Source organism: Petaurus breviceps, unplaced genomic scaffold (genome assembly GCF_028583685.1).
Source record: "Petaurus breviceps papuanus isolate PSGF00001 unplaced genomic scaffold, PetGlider_PUasm1.0 90977, whole genome shotgun sequence".
Classification (NCBI taxonomy): domain Eukaryota; kingdom Metazoa; phylum Chordata; class Mammalia; order Diprotodontia; family Petauridae; genus Petaurus; species Petaurus breviceps.
In genome coordinates, this window is record NW_027187391.1 from 21456878 (window position 1) to 21473222 (window position 16345).

The window sequence follows — 16345 nt, forward strand, 5'->3', positions numbered from 1 at the left end:
AAGTATGTTAGTGATATCCTTAGTACAGAGAATGCGACAAGTTGACTTTACAAAAATAGAAAGGTCTGTTGTGTTCTTAGGGTATGAGACAAGAAATATCAAAACAATTTCAGATGATGGGAAAAAGAAGAGAAAATATATCTCATATAAAAACAAACAAATTACTTGAGAAACAGACTAAAGAGAAAAAGACGGATCATTGAATTACACGAAAGCCATGTCCAAAACATAGAGCCTACACATTATATTTCAAGACATCTTAAAAGAAAACTGATAAACATCTTAAAACCCAAGGGCAAAGTGAAAATAAAAAGAAGTGATTGTTCACCTCCTGAAAGAAATCCCAAAATGAAAACTCCCAGGAACATTATAGCCAAAATCCTTAGCTTCCAGGTCAATGAAAAAAAGGCCATTAGCTGCCATAAAGAATTCAAATACCAAGGAGCCACAATCAGGATCACATACAGTTTAGCAGTCACAACTACAAAGGAGAGAAGAGTTTGGAATACAATATTCCAGATGAGAAAAGATACAAGTGGATAATATAGGCCAAGAATAACTTACCCAGCAAAACTGAGTAAAATTTTATAGAGAGAAAAATAGACCTTCAAGAAACTAGAAAATATCCAAGCATTACTGATTTTTTTTTTTTGCTTTTTGTAGGGGGGAGGGCAGGGCAATTGGGGTTGAGTGACTTGCCCAAGGTCACACAGCTAGTAAGTGTTAAGTGTCTGAGGCCAGATTTGAACTCAGGTCCTCCTGACTCCAGGGCTGGTACTCAATTCACTGTGCCACCTAACTGCTCCAATTATTGATTTTTTTAATTGAATAGAAATTTTGAAACTCAAACACAGGGTTTAAGAGAAATATCAAAATTTAAATGAATAAACAATGATAAGAAACTTCTTATATTCAAATATAAAGAGATTATGCATATGTCTTCTCAGAATTTTATTATTACTGAGGTCAAAAAAAGAGTCTACTTAGAAAGAAGACCTAGGAGTGGTTCTGTTATGTCTTGATGATCTTAAAATAGAAAGTGGAAGAAGAATACAATGAAGGTGGGAGGAAAGAGAAAGTTTGGTTAGGGAAAATTCTCTCACACAATTGGTATATGCAAGTAAAAGTCTACACAAGCAAGGAGGAAGGGGGAAGCAGTTGACATTCTGTACTGTTAATAGAATAGGAAGATCTTCCCTGTTCATTAATAAGCCTATGTGACCACATGTGTCCCCTTTTTCCCTTTGAACAGGATCTGTGTTCCCAGGTCTAAAGGTACACAGGTATTTCAATCACAGTTGTGATACATCCTGAGTCACATAGAGCACATTGGGGGAGTAACTTGCCTAAGGAGGAACTTGCTTAGGGAGAAGCTTGCTTACAGGGAGGCTTGCTTGCAGAAGGCTTTCACACCTTGATATTGAGCTAATTAGGCACTGAGTCAAGTGGGTTGCAATGCCTTCTGAGCCTATTAGTTGAAAACTATATATACCGAGACGGTGGTATTTTACTTTGGAGACTTGCTCATGTGAAGGACTTTTGATTCCCTGGATGGGACTCCGAGTAGCTGTTTGTTAAGAGTCCCTTGACTACTCAGACATTGGTGCTCTTCTGGTCTGGTGGTGTATGTAAGTGGTTGTACTACTTTGTTCAGACCGTTGGAGCCCTGTCTGTTGGATATGTGTACTAATTTCTCTGCTTGTGTTTTCTACTTATATAAGTTTAATTAAAGTAAGACTCTTGATCCCTTTAAAGCTGGCTTTCCTTTAGAAAAGCAGATCAAAGAACCTGTGCTAGTAGGCCATCCTGGTTGTGCTAGGGTGCTTGCTACTACACATTTGAGCCTCACTTTCATGTGAACTTATCAAAAGACAGAAGAATACACATAGACACAAACAGAGCTAGGCAGAGAAAAACAATTTACTCATCAGGAAAATAGGAGAGAAAATTGGAAAGGGAAAAGGGGAAATTAGAGAAATGGTAGATAAAGGAGATATTAATCCTATGCAAAACAAAAGCTTTAAGATACACTAAAATATTTGTAGCTGTTTTTAAAATGGCAAAGAATTGGAATGTGAGCAGGAGCCTATCAAGTGAATGATTGAACAAATTATGGTATATAGATTTAATGGAATATTATTGTGCTTTAAGAAATGATAAAGGCAATGGTTTCAGGGAAAAAAACTGGGAAGACTTATATGAACTGATGCAGAATGAAGTGAACAGAAACAGGAGAAAAATTTCTATCAGAACAATATTGTAAAGACAAGCAACTCTGAAAGACAACTTTGATCAATGTAATGACCAAATGGAATTCCAGAGAATAATATATGTGTGTTTATAAATCACATAAATATATCATTAAACGTATAAATGATGTGTGTATACAAACATAAGTATGTGTATATGTGTTCCTACACACTTTTTGTCTTCTAGACATCACTAATGAAGAATTGTATTTTCTTTGACTATCCATGTTTGTAATGGAGATTTTTTTTCTTCCATTCTCAATTGAGGGGTATGAGGGTCAGTTTTTTGCTTTAAAAATAAGAGATAAAAGAAGAAACCTCCACCCCATGTCCAGCAGAGGTAGAAAAGCCACAGTTATGACAAATTGTACACATTTTTAGGCTTTTTTTTAACAAACTGATCAATTATGCTGATTTTTCTGGGGATTTTTTTTTTGTCATTAAGAAAATATATGGAGCAGCTAGGTAGCACATTGAATAGAGCACTGGCCCTGGTGTCAGGAGGACCCAAGTTCAAATCTGACCTCAGACACTTAACACTTAACAGCCATGCAACCTTGGGCAAGTCACTTAACCCCACTCCAAAAAGCAAAAAACAAAACAAAAAAAAGAAGAAAATTTTTGTATTACAAGGTTGGTGTCCTGTAAGGAAATATGGGAATCATGTTGAGGAAAATTACAGTTATGCAAAAAAAATACATCAAGAAAAATATTTTTAAAAATAAAATATAAAGGACATCAACACCCCAGAGAGTATCCCAGAAAAGGTAACCAGGATAGTAAAAGCTTACAAACTCATGCCCCATGAAAATCTCTTGAAGTAAATGTTAATTATGGCCTGGAGAAGAGAAGATTAAGGGAGAAATGAGAGCTGTCTTTGAGTATTTGATGAGTTATCATGTGAAGAATGGATTAGACTCATTCTCTTTGAACCCCAATGGAAGAGCCAGGAGCAAAGGATGAAAGTTATGAAGCAGCATCTTTGGACTGGATGTCAGGGAAAATGTTAATGAAAATAGAATGAGCTGCCCTAAAAACCTGGTCCCTGAAGGTTTTCAATGGTTAGATGTCCACATATTGAATGTGTGTTATGGTAAGTGTTCCTTTCATGTATAGATTGGACTAGATATCTGTTGAGATTCCTTCTAATTCTCAGAATTCTGTGATTCTATAAATAACCTAACTTCATAAAAAGAAATTGAGCAAATCAGAAATGAACAATAGTGGAAAAATATTTCCAAGTCCTAAAGATTTATAAGTAAATAATATTATAGCAAATACTTAAAGAAGAATATGTACTATGTAAAATGTTCTCAAAAATAGTGAAAAGAATTTACAATACTTTACAATTGTAAAGTTTTGTACTTTACAATTTCTTTACAATTTTACTTTACAATACTCAGTTTGACAAGTATAGTATTAATTCCCAAATTAGGAAATGCTAAAGCACGGAATAAGAATTGTAGACTAATATAGCTATTAAAAAGTGATGGGAAAACATAAAACAAAATTCTGGTAAAGAAATTAAAACAACAGGCCCCAAAATCATTATGAACAGGTTAGATTAACACTGAGAATACAAGGACAATCCATCTTTTTGGAAAATGGAATAAATTATATTAATAAAAACAATAAAACATAATTATATTAAGTGATAAAAGAAGTCCCTTAAAAAAACACTCATTTCTGCTTACAAAATATTAGAAATAGCACAGTAATTAAAAAACATTTCCTCAATATAGCAAAAGTATTTTCTAAAACCAAATAATAACATTACTTTTAATAAAGAAACATCAGACACTTTCCCAGCAAGACTGGGGATGAAGCAATGATTCCTACTGTTTCTTTATTTTTTTTTTATTTTGTTCTTCAATTAACAGACATTCATTTTCTCTCCCTCCAACCCCTTCTCCCAATTTAAAAGAAAAATAATATCCTTGTGTGATAGGGCAGACACCATGGAGGCAAGGGAAACAATATCTGTGCAGAAGATTATTGTGGATAAGGATAAATGAAAACCCTTAGAGGTGCCTGAAAAATCCCTCTCACTTGGTATGAAATAATATTACCTCCCTCCTTAGAGGTGAAAAATATTGTTTTCCTTTAGATATAAGGATGGAGTAAGCTGCACTATTTCATTATGCCAACTCCCCTTACAACAATCCCTCATAGCTCATAAAGAAGAAATATGGCACCTAGTAGTTTTTGCTGTATGATAGTGAACTGAATAAAATCACTATGCCTATCCCTGAAGCCACTGCCAACCTTTTTAATGTGTTAGATCAGATAGTCCAGTAGCCCAGAACTAGGGTGAATGGCAAGGGAATATTTATTTCAGTAATGCTTTCTTGAGGTGGTTAGGTGATACAGTGAATAGAGTACTGGCCCTGGAGTCAGGAGGACCTGAGTTCAAATCTAGCCTCAGATGCTCAACACACATACTAGCCATGTGTCTTTGGGCAACTCACTTAATCCTAATTGTCCTCAAAAAAAAATGCTTTATTGTTCTCGATTTCTGTGGATGTGACTAGGCAGGATCAATTCACCTTTAGCTGGGAAGGAGTCCAGCATACTGTAACAACAATGGAATATTCACAATGCCCACAGTGACTATAAATATGCTGGTGTAGATGTGAATCACAAAATGTAACAGGCTCCCCATATGGAGGGCAGAGCCAAAGCACTTATTCAAATACCAGAAAGCCACGTCCCCAAACCAGAAAGTCAAAGTCATTATAATAGCCACAAAGTTGGTACACATAGTTAATGCAGTGAAGACCCACATTCCCAAGGCTTCAAAACAAAACAGGCTCCCTCAGGCAAAGATCTTCCTCTCCTCATTCATGGTAGCTGCTCAGCCTCCATACTGCTCACTCTCAGCAGTTGTGGCTCCCAGTTCTTGTTCCTGGCAGTTCTCAGCAGAAGTTCTGGCTGGCTCTCAGAAGAAGTTCTGCCACCACCAGTTCTGTTCTCAAAATCTCTTCTCTCTCTAGCCTGGGCCTCTCCTTATCCATGGTATTAGCTCCTTGCTGCCCCACCCCCTCCTGCCATATCAGCAAGTTCATCCTACCACGGGATTCACAAGCTCTGGGCCTCAATACCTGCCACAACTGTGAACCTGAAACTAAGTGCTAAGTACCTGTTAGTCTGCCAATACAAGAGGCATGGAAAATCTTCAAATTCCATTACCATTACACATACCTTCACCATCCCTCCTTAAAGTTACCCAAACTCTTCCATGCCAAATTCTTGTATACAGACACCTGATAGAGGCTTACTTTCTTGAATACATTCAGATATACCACCACATTGATAACAAAATGTTGACTAGTCTGGATAAGACCACAGTGATAGAGGCACTAAATCAAATAGTGACCTGTATGAGGGACAATAGGGAAGAAAAAACAATACTAAGAAAATCCAGGTTTTAACCCTCTCAATAAAGTTTTGAAGAATAAAATGAGTAGAGAAAACCCAAATGATTCTGGGCACAGTCCAGAATAAGCTACTGACATTTGCTTCCCCACAATGTAAGAAGTAAGCCAAGAGGTTTATTGGACTATTTGAGTTTGGGAAAAATCCACATTCTTTACCTGGTTATCCTGATTATCCACTAATCTGCTACTTTCAGGGGAGAAAAAAATAGGCTACATAGAACCCAAGAATATCTAAAGCAGGCCACGCCACAGTCTAGCATTCTCTCCCTATAAGCCCTTATAATAATGAAGGGCCCATGTTTTGGACATATCTGTCCACAAAAGACTGCTTGACTATGGGCTTTGTCAGGCATCAAGCACAAAGTTGGTCAATATGAATTGATTTCCTCAAGCCAACTTAAGGAAATTATAAAAGGATGGAATGACAAAAACAATGACATGTTAAGATCATAAATATTAAAAGTAAACTGTCTATTGTCTGTTACTATTTTACAAAGTGTATAAAAATCCAATAAAATGATAAAATTAGAAAACAATTAGTCATTGAATGGTGAAGAATTGATCAACCCCATGGTGGCCCTTAAAAAAAAACATTAATTTTCTGTGGAGGCTATCAAGGCAGGAGACAAATCTTCTGAATGTCAGCTCCGGCAGTTGAAAAGAAAGTCAGCTATAGAGCAAAAGCTTCCTTACTTCTTGGGAAAGAGGGCAACATAGGGAGGAATGTCTCTCTCTTTCCCCTTCCCCCATTATCAATGGCATCTTGTAGCAGAGCTAATTTCTTAGTAACAAACACTACAATGAACATGAATAGTCATGGGCAGTCCAGTGGTGCAACATATCCAACAGAGACACTGCACCCAGGCCAGAATCAATTAAGGACATCATGAAGAGAAAGAACATTGGCACCCTACCGATATTGGAGAGATGAGATGTTGTAATGGCAAGCAGAGAAATAGTTCACACCTTGTTTCAGCTATTGAATTAGCAACTTGTTTCAGCTCAAGTTTCTTTTGAGCCTTGTATCAAGTCTGTTAAGAAACAGAACATGTGAACTCCACAACTTGTGAACCCTAGAACTCATGAACTCCTGCAACAGGAAGGGGAGGAGCTAATGACTATATAAGGACAGACCCAGGGCTAGAGAAAGCAGAACTGAGAAGAGGACTCTTGTGGTGGCAGAGTCAAGAAGGAGAAAATTTTTGGCATTCCGGCACTCTGTCTGCTCTGTCTGTGCTGATGTTTGTTTGTGATACTTTGTACAGAAGCCCTGGGACCTTACTGGAGCCCTGAAAGAGGATTTTCTGGTTGTATGTTTACAGAAGTCCTGGAGGAGGGTTTTGGAGGTCCTGGGACTTTACTGATGATTTGTGCTAACCTCTTGGACCTTGTTTGTGGGTCTGTGTTGATTTCTATATTGAAGATTTGTGTTGAGTTCTCAGACCTTTTGGTGGGTCTGAGTTGATTTCATAGGAAGATAGTGAAGTGATGATGGTGCTGACAAATGTGTATAAATATTCTTGTGGCTCTGTCAAGCTTTGTCTTCCCAGAAACAGGAACTGTGAAGGACTTGAGGTGGACTAGACACTGAGAACTTCAATATGGAATGTGAACTGGATGAAGAACTGGACAAGGAACTAGGAGCTGCACGCCTTTGAACCCAGGTGACAGCTGGAACTGAGACCATGGAAGAGGAACCATGGAAGCTGAGAGCCAGCCTCGAGTCAAGCTGAAAGAAGATTTTACTTGGATACTGTGTACTGACTGAGAAGATTATGATTTGCTATGACCTACGGGTGGAGAACTTTGACTTTTGTACTTTGTGATTGAATTAAGGATTTTGTGATTGACTAAATGATTGCATTTTTTTTGAAAACTATGTAACCACTTTGGTGGAAACTATGTGGCCAATTTATTAATAAGTTGTTGAATTGTGACATAATGAATGCTGTATTTTGATTTTCTGTGATAAGTTGTAACATTGTGAATGCTGTACTTTGATTTTATATAAATGTTTTGCTCTGATTTGTCACTGACTAGAGAGCTTACTATGCTATGTAATCAGAATCTTGAAAGATGTTCACAGCAGCAGTCCTCTGGAAAGCTGCTTGTGCATGGCTTTACATTATGGCATAGTCAGCAGGATTACAAAGTATAGTGCCTCTATTTGTTCCAGGATCCATGGCCATTTGGATTGAGATTGTAAGGCCAAGGATCCTGGAGGGAGTAGAATGTAATGGTAATGAAATTTGAAGATCCTCTTGCATTGGAAAGCTGACAGGTACTTAGCACCTAGTTTCAAATTAAGCCTCTGTAAAGAAACAGGAGGTATGAACCCTTATTGCTGACATAACAGGATAGGGCTGAACAGGGAACCCCTGTTGCTGACATGACAGGAAGGGGCTGAACAGGGAGGAGCTATACCATATTTAAGGAAAAGCACAAGCTGGACAGTCAGAACTTCTTGGGATGAGCACCTAAAGGCTGGGCTGCTGCTGCTGTACTGGAACTTCCATGAAGAAAGTGATTTTGATTTTGAGAATGGGAGAAAGTGATTTTGATTTTGAGAACAAAGCTTCTGAAGACTTCTGAGGGTCAGATGGAGCTGCTGAGGATTTCTGAGGATTTCCTAGAGTCAGCTGGAGCAGCCGACGATTGAGGAAGCATGACTGGGGTGTCAGTATTCTGTACAAATTTTGTTGTGGCTTTGTTAATGTGTATGAATGTTCTTGTGTCTTTGTTAAGCCTTGTCTTCCCAAGAACAGAGACTATGAAGGATTTGAGATGGACTGGACACTGTGAGCTCCAACATGGAGCAGGAAATGCATGGGGAGATGGACAAGGAGATGGGAGCTGTCTGCCTTTGAATTCAGGTGGCAGTTGGTTAGATTCAGGTGGAAGCTGGGACCATGGAAGAGGAGCCATGGAAGCTGAAAGCCTGCCCCAAGTCAAGACGAAAAGACCTCTCTGTGGGTATTTAGTAGTAATGAAATTGTGAATTTCTTCTGACCAAGGGATGGATGGCCTGTGTATTTCCCCGCTATCCCTTAAGAGGGTAGTGAGTAGTGACTGATGGACTACGTAGTGACTGATGATTGAATAGTGACTATGACTGAATAGTGACTGATTTGTAACTTAGTGTGCCCTATAAGTGGAGGACTTTGACTTTTTTTACTTTATGATTGAATGATTGAGTTACTAAGTGATTGATTGACTAAATGATTGTACTTTGTTGAAAACTATGTGACCACTATGGTGAAAACTATGTGACCATTTAGTGATAAGTTTCTGAGTTGTGACATAATGAAGGCTGTATTTTGATTTTCTGTGATAAGTTGTAACTTTGTGAATGCTGTACTTTGATTTTATATGAATGTTTTGCTCTGATTTGTCATTGAATAGAGAGTTCACTACACTATGTAATCAGAACCTTGAAAGCTGTTCACAGTAGCAGTCCTCTGGAAAGCTGCTAATGTGTGGTTTTACAGATGTTTTGGCCACATGTATTCTTTAATTATGTGCCTCTCCACTATTATCCACTTATGGATGTATGTATGGTATATACCCACTTTGAGAGCCAAGTTTATGATGTAACCATTATACCAACTATTCTTGGGATACCATTAGGGTAAATGCCTTTGCTTTGAGTTCATTTTTATCAACTGTATGAATGTTAAAGGTAAACAGTGCTTAGACCTTATAAGCTACGTTTTAAATTTTAAGAGTACAGAACCAAAGAGTATAATGAACCCCAATGTAGCTACCACCTAGAGATCCAACCTGAGGAATGAGTTGTTGAATAGCTTAAGGGGGGAAGGGAAGGTGAAAAAAATACAAATAGTAGAAAAAGAAAAGACTGTGAAAAAATACTTGCACAAAATATTTCCCATAAATGCTTGATGTCTAAAACTGAAATGAAATTTTCACAAATCTATAATATTCAGAGTCATTTCCCAAGAGATAAGTGGCAAAAGGATAAGCACAGTTCTTAAGAGAAAAAATCATAAACAACCAACAATCAACTTAAAGGGTATTCAAAATCACTAATAATCTGAGACATTAAAGTTAAAATAAATCTAAGATATCTTGTACACATAAATAAAATTGAAATATTGTGTGTTGGCAGAGATTAGGCAGAGAAGAATACTCACTCCCTGCTAATGAATAAATGAAAAAGTATTTAGCAAGCACTTATTAAATACCCATCAAAGTAAAACTATGATTGGTCATTTCAATTACATTAAATTCTAATCATCAAGTACTTATTTCCATAATGGAAATGTTTTTTTAGAAAACAATATGGAATTATGTTAGAGCAGGTTAAAAAGTGTTCATGTACTTTGATACAGCAATTATATTTTTATTTATTTAGCTCTATTATGAAAGCTAAGTCATATGAAAAAATATTCATGGTAGAACCATTTGGAACAACAGTTTAAAAAACAACTGGAAAAACTGTAAACAAACTATGTTCCTAATGAGTGAGGAATGCATTAATAAATGGTGATGTATTTGTTAAAAACACTTGCACCATAAAGGTGAATAGACATGAAAATTCAAAGAAACTTTGAAAGATGAGTGAATAAATGAATGAAAAAATTATTAAGTCCCAAGCACTATACTAAACTCTGGAGTTACAGATAGAAAAGGAAAGATAGTCTTTGCTTTTGAGAAACTCATACTCTAATTGTAGATGATAACAACAATTAGAAAAAGAAAGTTCAGCTCCATGGCAGATGCAAAGACCCAGAAGTGTAGGGGGTTTGGAGTGAAGTAGAGATGGTATAGGGATCCTTAGGTTATGTCAGTAGTAGATGACAGTGCTAGGGATCAGTTGGAGACTCCCATCTTATAAACAGTCAAGCAAACTGTATGGGTTCTGGGTGGCCCCAGGAGTGAAAGGAAAAGGCAAAGAAGCATATTTTCTGTATTAGTAGTAAGCATATTAATTTAAAATTTGTAATTAAATTTTGTTTAAAATCTCCATTGTGAGAAAAAAGGTGTTTAAGCTATTTTTATATAAAAAAATAAGTGTTTTTTATAGTCTGACAAGGATATATGTGTCTCCCAAATTAGGCAAACAACCAGTAATGATTATGTTCTTCCCCCAAATATTGTAAAGAACTATTAATAATGTATGTATCCCCCAAATTGATAAAAATCTGCCAGTGATATGTATGTTCCCCAAATTTGGTAAGCAACTACTGATATGTGTGTATCCCCCAAATCTTATAAACAACTACTAATCCTCTTTGTGCTCCCAAATCTGTGTAAACAATTAATATTTTAATGATATTAGGAAACTAAAGCTTTGACAGTTTCCTTTCATCATAAGCTTAGGTAATGGATCACCAATCAGAACTAAGAGGAAACTTGTAAATACTCTTAGCCAGAACCATAAAAATCTTCCAGAGGCTCCATCTTTCAGCCTGCTGAATAAGCCAAGATATGGAGAAAGGAAAAATAGCCCTGGCTCTAAAGAAGTTTACATAGACTTTACAACTCTATAGAAACAAATGATATATGCAGGACTATTTTAAGGTAATCACAGAGGGAAGACATTAAAATTAAGGGGACCAAGGAAAACTTCTTACAGGTGGCATTTTAACTGAGGCTTGAATGCAAGCCAGAGAACCCCGAGGGAAAGACAAGTATGAAGAACATTTAAGACGTTTCTCACAACATTCAATGGTTCCCTGTTACCTATGTAAAAAGGTCTCACCTCCTGACCTTGATATTTTTAGACTCTCTTACATCTGGTGCTTCTTTACCACTCCACTTATTTCATACTTCTCCCTTTCAAGTATGTGATGCTCCAGCCACAGTAGATTACTCCTGCTTCTCTATGAATATCTGGTACTTCTGGAATGTCCTCTCTGAAACCAATTTCTGAATGTTGAAATATAACCCAGTCCTTAAGACCCCATCCAAATGTCACTTCCTCCATGAACTTTCCCTAATCTCATTCAGTCATAAATGGCCTTTCCTTCCTTGGATCTGACATATAAATCAACAAGCAATTATTAAGTCTTTACTATGCGACAGGCACTGTGTTAAACTCTGGGAATAGACAGAAAAATTACAAACAATCTTTATCCTCAAACCTTTGCACTTTGTTTGCTTCCCTCTCTTTTGTGCCTGTCATATTAATTTCTAATTCTATTTATTTCTGTATTTTTATAACCTACCTGTCAAATTCTTGGTGCCCCAGGCAACATTCCAAGAGGAAAGTTACAAATAGTTCCTTACACCAATAAAATCATAGGTCAAAGATAGCAACAGTTTTCTTGTGCACTTAGCACAGTACTTGGCATAACTGAGGGTTTACTATAAACATTTCTCAGTAATGATAATAATAACACATATGTACAGAACTGCTTACTTTAATAAAATGTTTCCACTATAGTATATCCATGGAATAGGCAGTATAAATTGTGTTATACCCATTCTGCAAAACACAAAACTAAGTGTCAGAGAAATGAAGTGACTTCCCTGCAGTTGGTTAAGCTAAATTGAATATGGCCCTTGAATGAATTTTCCCCAACTTTAAATATATTATGTATATCTTACATCAGGCGGGAAAAATTAAAATACAGTCTGAATTCTTTAGTAAGAACATACCAATATTATGAGTCTGATTAGAAAACCTAATTATTAACATTTACTGAAAGACAATAATATGTTAAATGCTGTGGAGAGAATATTCACAAAAGTAGTTATATGATATGCTATTTTTCTGTTTCTACTAATACATGTCATTCCAAGCAGAAATACTTTTACAATGTTCTTCCATCGTTTTGATACTTCTAAAAGTCATACATACTTCCAAATTGAATTAAGTGCTCATTAAACATAGCCTTCTTAAAGTAAAATAAATGTTTAAACATATCAAACAAGTTATTCACATTATACAGCTTAAAACACAATAAATGCTCAATTAAGTTGGTTTCAATGACATATCATTTTATTAAATGGATGAGATTGATATATAGTATTATGACATATTTATATGACCTACATACAGAAATTCAACATTTTCTAGGTTACCCCGAATACATTATTTGCTCTCTAGTAAGTGTTGGATGGTTCAACATTTATAAATAGCATGTCAATGAAATTAATTGCCAGAAAAAAAAAATCTGTATGTAGCTCTTATTACCAGGGATTTATGCTAAACACCTGGAGTCATAGCATCATCAATATGGCTTCATTTTGACCAAGTAGAGTCAGTGAGAGCTCCTACTATTTTCATATTCCTTTTTTTTTTCATTTTCATATTCCTTACATAATGTTCATTCCTGGCTTTAAAGTGGGGCAATGCATTGAATGCTGTACTTGAAGTCCACAAAATCTAAATTCTAATCCCTCCTCAGACACTAACAGTTAGTTGTATGCCCCTGGGCAAGTCATTTAACCCCTTTCAGCTTCAGTTTCCCCAGCTGTAAAGTGGGGATAATAATAGCACAGGGTTGTCTGTAAGGATCAAATGAGACAATGTATTTAAACTAATTTACAAATCTTAAAGTATTAAATAAGTGCTAGCTACATTAGTAATATAACAATTTCCTAATGCTAACCCTCCTACCTAGGATGCCTGCCTTCCTTCCTCTCGTATGCCTATCTAAATGCCACTCATTTTTCAAGGCCCAAGTTAAATCTTGGGTATTCTATAAAGCCTCTGAATTCACTAATCTTGCTAATGAACAATGGGATGAACACAGAATTTAATAGGATGACAAGAGTAGCTTGGATTGTATTTGAAAAATCTTGTGGTACTTTCAAAGATTCCCAAACTACCTCTGTCTCTGTCTCTCACTCTCTTTCACATACACAAGCAAAATGCATATATTTTTATTTTTTAATTTCTATTTATTCTAAACTTAATACTAAATAAAATTAGCATTTCCCATTTAAGAAATAGAAAATAAAAAGAATCTAAATGAAACTACAAGCTTCTTTTATATAAAACTTAAATGTCACCCTATTAATGCCAGTATTATGCCAGATACTCTATATGGTAGTAAATAATAGTAAATATTATAGTAATTATTTAATAGTAGTTAATAATAAATGATTAATAAAAATAGTAAATAATGATTTCCAAGAATCAAAACTATAGCTCCCAGAGCAATAAAGAAATATCCAGGGTGTCCCAAAAGACTGAGTACAGTTTTAAGCTTTCAATGACACCCTATATATTTGGTATAAACAAATAGGGTACAGCATATTACTAAGAATGACAGTAAAGATGTCATCAAGGAAATATATGATCAGAAGGGCAAAAAGCCATGTAGAGAAAGAAGAAAAATAGAAGTATAGCAGTGGTAGTAAGGCAATCCTTGGAAAGGATTCATTGTGTCAAGTTGCTCCTCTATGGAGGGTTCATGGAGCAAGAAATAAGAAATGTAAGAAGGTATGAATGGGATGGAATATGTCCCAATAGAGGGAATAGCAAGTTGAATAATAGGTCATGGATTCATTGAGATATCAATTAAGTACTGAGGTAGGTTATTTATTTAGAGTCAAATGCAATAACTCCGTTGATGGATATCTGTATTGGGTTGGTGCTTTTGTTGTTTGCTGGTTGGTTTGTTTCTTTTTATCCAATAGAAGATTTTGTGCTTTTTAATTTTGGCAAGAAAGAATGTATTTTCATTTAAGGACTATAAAGAATTTGTCCATTTACTTATTTCTCTGGGTGTTTGGAAGCCGGAATGGCACAATCATGAAGGACTGATTTCAAATCATGCCTGTGATATATGCTGCTTGGGCAACCTTGGGAAACTGACAACCTTTCAGTCCCACCCCCTGGCAAATCCCTAAGACTGTGGTTTGCAGAAAGAGTACCAATCTGCATTGGTAGAGGGAGTTACTCACCAGGAATATCCTATAATGATAAAAATCACAGGACAAGTTGAAAATGGAGGGTGCATTTATGTAAATTCTACACTTGTTTTTCCTTTATAGGAAGCTAGGCAATAATACTTAGCCAGGATGAATTTTGACATTTTCTTTGTTTTTATGTGGATAATAATATAATAATAAAGTAAGTAAACTCCTCTGTATATACAAAATACATTATTACTGTTGATGATTTAAATGCTCTTTTTCATTCAACTATTTTAAGTTGGAAGAATAAATAGTCAAAGAATAATGCTATTATGTTTTCAATTAGCATTATGGTTCCTGAGTGCAAATTCTAGCAATATACATGAGCCTGGGCATACTGTCTTTGTGTCAAAGAGGTCCCATCTATAAAACAGAAATGCCCATGACTGATCCTTATATAACCAGTGTGAAGAGGTATGGAATTATGGGAATTGACATGGACAAAGAAAAGCCAGAATACTGAGATTCTGCTCATGGCTCTGATTCTATCTATACAGTTAGGTGAGCTACTTCACTTTTCAAAGACTCATTTCCTCACTTATAAAATGGAGATAGCAATGTCTACCACCTAAGCATGTGTTCCAGCTTTAAAATTCTAGAGTACTGTATGATTAATGAAACTACTCTGGTTAAATTGGGGTATCCCTATCAGAAAGTTCCCAAAATGTTCATTCAGGACAAGTTTCATATATTCAAACATCATTGACATTTGATGGTAATGTATTCAAATAACCTATACCTCAAATTACATACATGTATTCACAAAGTGTGTATATTTACTGGACACATATAATACCATGACATATATTGACTTCTTTGGGGTGAAATTTAGCTGAAAAACACATGTTAATCAAATAACCCCCTTGGTAATTAGGGAGTATTAGTTAGTCAATAAACATTTATTGAGTGCCTCTATGTGAGAGGCACTTCCTTAAGCACTGGTAACACAAAAAGAGGCAAAAGACAGTCTCTGCCCTCAAGGAGCTGACAACCTGATAATTAAGCATCTCATCCCCAACAGAAGAAAGAGAACTCGTGCCAAGTATCTTGCCCATTGGGATTTAAGGCAAGAGAGAGAGAGGAGAGAGAGACATAGAAAGAGGGGATAGGGTGGAAGAGACAGACAGACAGAGAAATTAAGGAGTTTAAAGAGGAGAGAGAGCTGAAGAAGAAGAGGAGGAGGGGAGAGAGAGTGAGAGAGACAGAGGAAAAGAGAAAGAATATTATTTTAGTTGTATTCTTCCTTGCCTTTTTCAAATCTTTAAAATCATGTATAAAAGTATATATAAGGTTTCTGCCATGCCACATCATTCCCAACAGTCTTATCATCCTGCCACCTTCACATCAAGCATCTCTAAAAAGATCTCTCGCTTTGAAGGTAAATTATTTTTTGGTCTATTGTTTTCTAAGAATTCCCAGAGTTCTAAAAGCTAAACTTTCCATAGGAGTTTTGTTTTGATATGGATGGTACCCTTCAAGAATTAGTAGAGGCTAGAAAGATCCTGGCCTGTGAGAACCAGAATACCATCCTCCAAAGTCAATTATTCTTTCTGAAGGTGGAATTCTCTTAGGAATCATAGTGTTATGCTAGATAACAGCAAGTTTATTGATATAAATGTAACTATTCCCTGTCTACCAAGAAGGCTACAAAGCAAAGGTCCTCCTTGCAAAGATATCAGGTCACTGAAGCCATGGCAGACAAGATGAAAGACAAGTGGAATATGGAAGGAAGGAAGGAAGGAAGGAAGGAAGGAAGGAAGGAAGGAAGGA